The sequence below is a fragment of the Arachis ipaensis genome, chromosome B1, assembly GCF_059453495.1.
Source record: "Arachis ipaensis isolate K30076 ecotype BB chromosome B1, ASM5945349v1, whole genome shotgun sequence".
In the NCBI taxonomy this organism is placed as follows: Eukaryota; Viridiplantae; Streptophyta; class Magnoliopsida; order Fabales; family Fabaceae; genus Arachis; species Arachis ipaensis.
The window spans coordinates 59,921,820-59,931,275 of NC_142436.1; the positions used below are offsets into that span (position 1 = coordinate 59,921,820).

Sequence of the window (9,456 nt, forward strand, 5' to 3'; positions counted from 1 at the left end):
AATTGGGGACTTTAGCAAAGCTGAGTCACAATCTGAAAAGGTTCACCCAGTTATGTGTCTGTGGCATTTATGTATCCGGTGGTAATACTGGAAAACAAAGTGCTTAGGGCCACGACCAAGACTCATAAAGTAGCTGTGTTCAAGAATCAACATACTGAACTAGGAGAATCAATAACACTATCTAAATTCTAAGTTCCTATAGATGCCAATCATTCTGAACTTCAATGGATAAAGTGAGATGCCAAAACTATTCAAGAGGCAAAAAGCTACAAGTCCCGCTCATCTGATTGGAGCTAAGTTTCATTGATATTTTGGAATTTATAGTATATTCTCTTCTTTTTATCCTATTTGATTTTCAGTTGCTTGGGGACAAGCAACAATTTAAGTTTGGTGTTGTGATGAGCGGATAATTTATACGCTTTTTGGCATTGTTTTTACATAGTTTTTAGTATGATTTGATTAGTTTTTAGTATAATTTTATTAATTTTTAAATAAAAATCACATTTCTGGACTCTACTCTAAGTTTGTATGTTTTTCTGTGATTTCAGGTATTTTCTGGCTGAAATTGAGGGACTTGAGCAAAAATCAGATTCAGAGGTTGAGGAAGGACTGCAGATGCTGTTGGATTCTGACCTCCCTACACTCAAAGTGAATTTTCTGGAGCTACAGAACTCCAAATGGCACGCTCTTAATTGCGTTGGAAAGTAGACATCCAGGGCTTTCCAGAAATATACAATAGTCCATACTTTGCTCGAGTTTAGATGACACAAACTGGCGTTCAACGCTAGCTTTCTGCCCTTTTCTGGAGTTAAACGCCAGAAACAGGTTGCAAAGTGGAGTTAAATGCCAGAAACAGGTTACAAAATGGCGTTCAACTCCAAGAGAAGCCTCTAGATGTGTAAAGCTCAATGCTCAGCCCAAGCACACACCAAGTGGGCCCCAGAAGTGGATTTCTGCATCATTTACTCATTTTTGTAAACCCTAGTAACTAGTTTAGTATAAATAGAAATTTTTACTATTGTATTTAGAATCTTTGGATTATCTTTTGATCCTTTGATCATGTTCAGCGGGCTGGCCATTTGGCCATGCCTGGACCTTGTTCTTATGTATTTTCAACGGTAGAGTTTCTACACACCATAGATTAAGGTGTGGAGCTCTGCTGTTCCTCATGAATTAATGCAAAGAACTATTGTTTTTCTATTCAATTCAAGCTTATTCCCATTCTAAGATATTCATTCGCACCCAAGAACATGATGAATGTGATGATTATGTGACGCTCATCACCATTTTCACCTATGAACACGTGCCTGACAACCACTTCCGTTCTACATGAAGATGAGATAGAATGAGTATCTCTTAGATATCTAATATAGGAGACCGAGTCCGAGATATTAGAGTCTTCGTGGTATAAGTTAGAACCCATGGACGGCCACTCCTGAGATCCGAAAAGTCTAAACCTTGTCTGTGGTATTCCGAGTAGGATTTGGGAAGGGATGGCTGTGACGAGCTTCAAACTCGCGAGTGCTGGGCGTAGTGATAGACGCAAAAGGATAGTAAATCCTATTCCAGTATGATCGAGAATCGACATAGGATTAGCCATGCAGTGACAGTGCATTGAACCATTTTCACAGAGAGGACGGGATGTAGCCATTGACAACGGTCATGCCCAACATACAGCTTGCCATGGAAAGGAGAGGTTCAGGAGGAACAAAAGCATCTCTATATGCTTATCTGAAATTCTCACCAATGAATTACATAAGTATCTCTATCTTTATTTTATGTTTTATTTATCTTTTAATTATCAAATCTCTAAAACCATTTGAATCCGCCTGACTGAGATTTACAAGGTGACTATAGCTTGCTTCAGGCCGACAATCTCCATGAGATCGACCCTTACTCACGTAAGGTTTATTACTTGGACGACCCAGTGCACTTGCTGGTTAGTTGTGCGAAGTTGTGACAATGCGTGATTCACCTTTGAGAGCACCAAGTCTTTGGCGCCATTGTTGATGATCACAATTTCGTGCACCATGCACCAAGTTTTTGGCGCCGTTGCCGGGGATTGTTCGAGTTTGGACAACTGACAGTTCATCTTGTTGCTCAGATTAGGTAATTTTATTTTAATTTTAAAGCTTTTTATTTTCGAAAAATTTTCAAAAAAAAATAAATTATTTTGTGTTCTTCAATCCTTATTTTTCTTCTTCCCAAAATAATTTTCGAAAAAACAAAAAAAATTCTTATAAAATCATAAAAACCAAAAATTTTATGTTTCTTGTTTGAGTCTAGTGTCAATTTGTGAGTTTGGTGTCAATTGCATCTTTTTAATTTTTCTTAAAATTTTCGAAAATTCATGCATGTGTTCTTCATGATCTTCAAGTTGTTCTTGATGATTTTCTATGTTTGATCTTTAATTTTTCTTGTTTTGTGTCTTTTCTTGTTTTTCATATGCATTTTCAATTTGTTAGTGTCTAAAGTTTGAAAATTTCTAAGTTTAGTGTCTTGCATGTTTTTCTTTTCTTAAAAATTTTCAAAAATAAGTCTTGATGTTCATCTTGATCTTCAAAGTATTCTTGGTGTTCATCTTGACATTCAAAGTGTTCTTGCATGCATTAGTTGTTTTGATTCATAATTTCTATGTTTTGTGTCAATTTTGTGTTTTTCTCTTTCATCATTAAAAATTTAAAAATAAAAAAAAATCTTTCCCTTTTTCTTCTCATAAATTTCAAAATTTTGGTTTGATTTAGTCAAAAAATTTTAAAATTTAGTTGTTTCTTGCTAATCAAGTCAAAATTTCAATTTAAAAATTCTACCCTTTTCAAATCTTTTTCAAAAATCAAATCTTTTTTAATTTTTTTTATATATTTTTGAAAATTTTTAAAATTAATTTTCAAAATCTTTTTCTTATTTTTACCTCATATTTTCGAATTTATTACTAACATTTAATATTTTGATTCAAAAATTTCAAGTTGTTACTTGCCTATTAAGAAAGGTTCAATCTTTAAAATTTTAAAATCATATCTTTTTGTTTCTTGTTAGTCAAGTAATCAACTTTAATTTTCAAAATCAAATCTTTTTAAAATTTCTTTTCAAATCTTTTTCAAAATATCTTTCAATCATATCTTTTTCAATTTTAATTTCAAAATCTTTTTCTAACTTCTTATCTTTTCAAAATTGATTTTCAAATCTTTTTCAATTAACTACTTGACTTTTTGTTTGATTTTAAAAGTTTTCTGTTTCAATCATATCTTTTTCAAAACTACCTAACTACTATTCTCTCTCCAATTTTCAAAAATTACTAACCTCTTTTTCAAAATTACTTTTCATTAACTAATTGTTTTAAATTTCATTTTAATTTTATTTTCCTTCTTAATTTTGAATTTTAACTAATATTTAAAATAAAAATAAAAATATTTTCCTTTTATTTTAATTTAAAATTCGAACCCTCTCTCCCTCTCTGTGTTTGAATTCTTCATTTTCTCTTTTCTTGATTCTACTCTTCTATTCTTCTACTCATATAAAGGAATCTTTATACTGTAACATAGAGGATTCCTCTTCTTTTCTGGTCTCTTCTTTTTCATATGAACAGGAATAGGGACAAGAACATTCTTGTTGAAGTCGATCCGGAACCTGAAAGGACTCTAAAGAAGAAGCTAAGGGAAGCTAAAGCACAACTCTCTGAAGAGAACCTGACATAAATTTTCGAAAAAGAAGGAGACATGGCCGAAAATAATAACAATGGTGGAGATGCAAGGAATATTCTTGGTGACTTTACTACACCAAATTCCAACTTACATGGAAGAAGCATCTCAATGCCTGCCATTGGAGCAAACAATTTTGAGCTAAAGCCTCAATTAGTTTCTCTGATGAAACAGAATTGCAAGTTTCATGGACATCCATCAGAAGATCCTTTTCAGTTCTTAACTGAATTTTTGCAAATCTATGATACTATTAAGACCAATGGGGTTGATCCTGAGGTCTACATGCTTTTGATTTTCCCGTTTGCTGTAAGAGATAGAGCTAGAATATGGTTGGACTCTCAACCTAAAGATAGCCTGAACTCTTGGGAAAAGCTGGTCACGACTTTCTTAGCCAAGTTCTTTCCTCCTCAAAAGCTTAGCAAGCTTAGAGTGGATGTTCAAACCTTCAAACAGAAAGAAGGTGAATCCCTCTATGAAGCTTGGGAGAGATACAAGCAACTGACCAAAAAGTGTCTTTCTGACATGCTTTCAGAATGGACCATCCTGGATATATTCTATGATGGTCTGTCTGAATTATCAAAGATTTCATTGGACCATTCTGCAGGTGGATCCATTCACCTAAAGAAAATGGCTGCAGAAGCTCAGGAACTCATTGACATAGTTGCAAATAACCAGTTCATGTACACTTCTGAAAGGAATCCTGTGAGTAATGGGACGCCTCAGAGGAAGGGAGTTCTTGAAATTGATACTCTGAATGCCATATTGGCTCAGAATAAAATATTGACTCAGCAAGTCAATATGATTTCTCAGAGTCTGAATGGACTACAAGCTGCATCCAACAGTACTAAAGAAGCATCTTCTGAAGAAGAAGCTTATGATCCTGAGAACCCTGCAATAGCAGAGGTGAATTACATGAGAGAAACCTATGGAAACACCTATAATCCCTCATGGAGAAATCATCCAAATTTCTCATAGAAGGATCAACAAAAGCCTCAACAAGGCTTTAATAATGGTGGAAGAAACAGGTTTAGGAATAGCAAGCCTTTTCCATCATCCTCTCAGCAACAGACAGAGAATTCTGAGCAGAATCCATCTAGCTTAGCAAATATAGTCTCTGATCTATCTAAGGCCACTCTAAGCTTCATGAATGAAACAAAGTCCTTCATTAGAAATTTGGAGGCACAAGTGGGCCAGCTGAGTAAAAGAGTCACTCAAACTCCTCCTAGTATTCTCCCAAGCAATACAGAAGAGAATCCAAAAAGAGAGTACAAGGCCATAACCTTACTTGGTGTGGCCGAACCCATAGAGGAGGAGAAGAACGTGAATCCTAGTGAGGAAGACCTCCTGGGACGTTCATTGACCAATAAGGAGTTTCCCTTTGAGGAACCAAAGGAATCTGAGGCTCATCTAGAGACCATAGAGATTCCATTGAACATCCTTTTACCATTCATGAGCACTGATGACTATTCTTCCTCTGAAGAGGATGAAGACATCATTGAAGAGCAGGTTGCTAAATATCTAGGAGCCATTATAAAGTTGAATGTCAGTTTATTTGGTAATGATACTTGGGAGGATGAACCCCCCATGTTCACCAATGAACTAAGTGCATTGATAAGGCAGACATTGCCTCAGAAGAAACCGGATCCCGGAAAGTTCTTCATACCTTGTACCATAGGCACCATGACCTTTGAGAAGGCTCTGTGTGACCTTGGGTCAGGGATAAATCTCATGCCACTCTCTGTAATAGAGAAACTAGGAATCTATGACGTACAAGCTGCAAGAATCTCACTAGAGATGGCAGACAAATCAATGAAACAGGCTTATGAATTAGTAGAGGACTTGTTAGTAAAGGTTGAAGGCCTTTACATCCCTACTGATTTCATAATCCTAGACATTGGGAAGGATGAGGATGAATCCATCATCCTTGGAAGACCCTTCCTAGCCACAACAAAAGCTGTGATTGATGTGGACAGAGGAGAGTTGGTCCTTCAACTGAATAAAGACTACCTTGTATTTAAGACTCAAGGTTCTCCTTCTGTAACCATGGAGAGGAAGCATGAAAAGCTTCTCTCACTGCAGAGTCAACCAAAGCCCCCACAGTCAAACTCTAAGTTTGGTGTTGGGAGGTCCCAACAATGCTCTGAACATCTGTGAGGCTCCATGAGAGCTCACTGTCAAGCTATTGACATTAAAGAAGCACTTGTTGGGAGGCAACCCAATGTTATTTAATTATTTCTATTTATTTTCCATGGATATTTTATGTTTTCTTTAGGTTGATGATCATGTGAAGTCACAAAAACTACTGAAAAATAAAAAACATAATGAAAAACAACATTAAAAACAGCTCACCCTGGAGGAAGAGCTTACTAGCGTTTAAACGCCAGTAAGAAGCATCAAACTGGCGTTTAACGCCAGAAAGAAGCATCAAGCTGGCGTTAAACGCCAGAAACAAGCACCAGACTGGCATTTAACGCCAGAACAGAGCATGGAATTGGCGTTAAACGCCAGGAACAAGCAGCAAGCTGGCGTTTAACGCCAGACATGCATTCTAAGGGAGTTTGCACACCTAAATGGAGCAGGGATGTTAAGTCCTTGACCCTTCTAGATTTGTGGACCCCACAGGATCCGCACCTATCACACCTCTTCTTCTCTCCTCTCCCACCTTTCCAATAACACTCTTCCCTAAAATAACTGATGACAAGTCATCTTAGCCTAGTTTCACTAGCCCTTTTCTTTTGTTTTCAATTGAATTATGCACTTTCTTGAGCCATAAGCAAGCCAATTTGGTAGATTTTCATGTTTCCTTTGATTTAATCAACCATGTATGAATTCATGCTATTTCATGAGGTTTTATACTATAATTGTCACATATTATGAAAGAATGAATATCTCATGATTTTAAGCATAGCTTTGATGTGTTTGGTTGATTAATGATAGGTGAAGAAAGCTTGGAGAAAGGTTGAAGCAAGAAGGAATAGCTAGGAGTAAAGAGAGGACAATGGAATAAGTGAAATTGAACCAGGAAGCAAAAAGCTGGACCTAAAGTTAGCCTCAAACTTTTGCACAAACTTTTGGGTGAAAAGTTATCCCCAACGTTAGCCCCTAACTTTTGGGCTAACGTTGGAACTTGAAAATCACTCCCTGGGCACCAAAAGTTTGCGCCAACGTTAGCCCCTAACTTTTGGGCTAACGTTGGCACATGAAAATCACCCCTGGGCACCAAAAGTTTGCGCCAACGTTAGCCCCTAACTTTGAGGCTAACGTTGGCATAAGAAAAACCTCCCTGGGCACCAAAAGTTTGCGCCAACGTTAGCCCCTAACTTTTGGGCTAACGTTGGCACATGAAATATACAAGGGAAGGAGCAAAAGTTTGCGCCAACATTAGCCTCTAACTTTTGGGCTAACGTTGGCGCCATAAGTACACATTAGGAGGCCAACGTTGGAGCAAAAGTTAGACCCCTAACTTTTGTCGCAACGTGGATAGCAGCAAGTTATGGTGGCTGATATGAAAAGTTGGAGCAAAAGTTAGCCCCTAACTTTTGCTCAAACTTTTACTCCAACTTTTGCAAAACTCCAACCCGGTTCATTTGGTTCACTTTGGTTCTTCTCCAAACTCCAAGAGCAATCAACCAAGGCGTCTTTCAACCCAATTCCACCAAGAGCAAAGGCCCAACTCAAGGCTTGAAGATCATTTGAAGAAAGTGTATAAATAGGATAGAATTCAAGTTCTTCGGGGAGCTTTCCTTTGGAATTTTCATAATAGTTTTCGGAGAGCTTTGGATATTGAGTGATCTTTAATTTCTTAGTCTTGGGGAAGGAGAATTCACTTCTCTTCCTCTTAGTTTTATTGCTTTCAATTTCAATTACAATTGTCTTGGATCTGAGGTTGGAGAATTGAAGAAATTCTGTTTCAATCTCATCCTTGGATCTCTCTGCTTTATTTACTGCTTGATTGAATTTAAATTCTGTTAATTTCTCTTCATCTACTTCCCTTGCAATTTACAATTCCCTTGCAATTGTTCTTGTTGGATCTAGGAAGGCATTGAGATCTAGACTCGGTTTTCTAGTCTCTGGGTCCTGAGATCTGAACTTTCAATTTCTAATTCTCTGTTTACTGTTTTCATGTTCATTTACTTTTCTGCTTCAAGATCCGATTTAACCCAAACCCTCTTCTACTTCTCTGCTTGATGCAAATTTACTTTTCCTTGTTTAATTTCTGCAAATCCAAGTCCCAATCCCCTTTACAATTCAAGCTATTTACATTTCTTGCACTTTAAGATTCTGCAATTTACATTTCTTGCGTTCTAAGTTTCTGCCATTTAATTTCTTGTTCTTTAAGATTCAGCATTTAAATTCCTGTTCTCTTTAATTTCATGTCAATTACCCATTCCCTTTACTTTCCATGCAATTTAAATTCTGCAAATCACAAATCACTCAACCAAATCTTGATTCGCTTAACTAAATCAACCACTAAACTAAAATTGCTCAATCCTTCAATCCCTGTGGGATCGACCTCACTCCCGTGAGTTATTATTACTTGATGCGACCCGGTGCACTTGCCGTTTAGATTTGTGTGTTTTGGGAGAAATTCATTTTTCCATCAAAATATCTCATCAAGTTTTTGGCGCCGTTGCCGGGGATTGATTAGATTGACAATGACTAAGTGAGGTGGTGATCTAGATCTAGCATTTTTATTTTCTGTTTCTCTAATTTGCAATTAACCCGCTAACTGTTTGAATTTTTGCTTAAGCTAACTAAAACTTCATTCTAGCAGTAGATTGAAGTGTCACTGGTTTGTGTGTTTCTTATGTTTTGATTGTATGTCAGGTACAAGAAGAACCACACCCACCTTTCATGAACAAGACGAGAGAACTCTCAGGAGGTTAAGAAGAGCTGAAAGAGGGAAAAATATTGTTGGAGAAGAGGAATCAGAAGAAGAATTCCAAGATATGGAGGAGCATTCAACCAATCCACCTGGTGGAGCAGATAACAACAACAACAACCCACCCCAGAGGAGAGTTTTGGCCTCCTATACCTTTGCAAATGCTAGACATTGTGGAAGCAGCATTCTCACCCCTAATGTCAATGCAAACAACTTTGAATTGAAGCCACAACTCATTACATTGGTCCAAAACAACTGCTCGTTTGGGGGAGGACCATTGGAGGATCCAAATCAACATTTATCTACCTTCTTAAGGATTTGTGACACTGTCAAGTCCAATGGCGTAAATCCTGAGACCTACAAGCTTCTGCTGTTCCCGTTCTCATTAAGGGACAAGGCCGCACAGTGGCTTGAAACCTTTCCTCAAGGAAGCATCACTAGCTGGGATGATTTGGTGACTAAATTTCTAGCCAAATTCTATCCACCTCAAAGGGTTAACAGGCTGAAAACCGAAGTACAAACATTCACACAATTGGATGCTGAAAATCTGTATGAAGCATGGGAAAGATACAAGGCTCTGCTGAGGAAATGTCCACCAGAAATGTTCACTGAGTGGGACAAGCTACAGAACTTCTATGAAGGACTCACCCTAAAGGCTCAAGAATCACTTGACCACTCAGCTGGAGGTTCCTTACAACTCATGAAAACTGCAGAGGAAGCTCAAAATCTCATTGATATGGTGGCTAACAACCAATATTTCTTTGCTCATCAAAGAAACCGCCAACCATCACAAAGAAGAGGAGTAATGGAGCTAGAAGGAGTGGACTCAATCTTGGCTCAAAACAAGATGATGCAGCAGCAAATTCAACAATAATT

At 37.3% G+C, this 9,456-nt stretch overlaps 1 non-coding gene across 1 annotated transcript; it reads right to left on the bottom strand.

Annotated features, from left to right (window-relative positions):
* Nucleotides 1-4,118: 4,118 nt before the first annotated feature.
* Nucleotides 4,119-4,226, bottom strand: LOC148576737 (small nucleolar RNA R71). Its single transcript, XR_015903857.1, has one exon. It is a non-coding gene; the product is annotated as a small nucleolar RNA R71 (small nucleolar RNA).
* Between the last annotated feature and the right edge of the window lie 5,230 nt (nucleotides 4,227-9,456).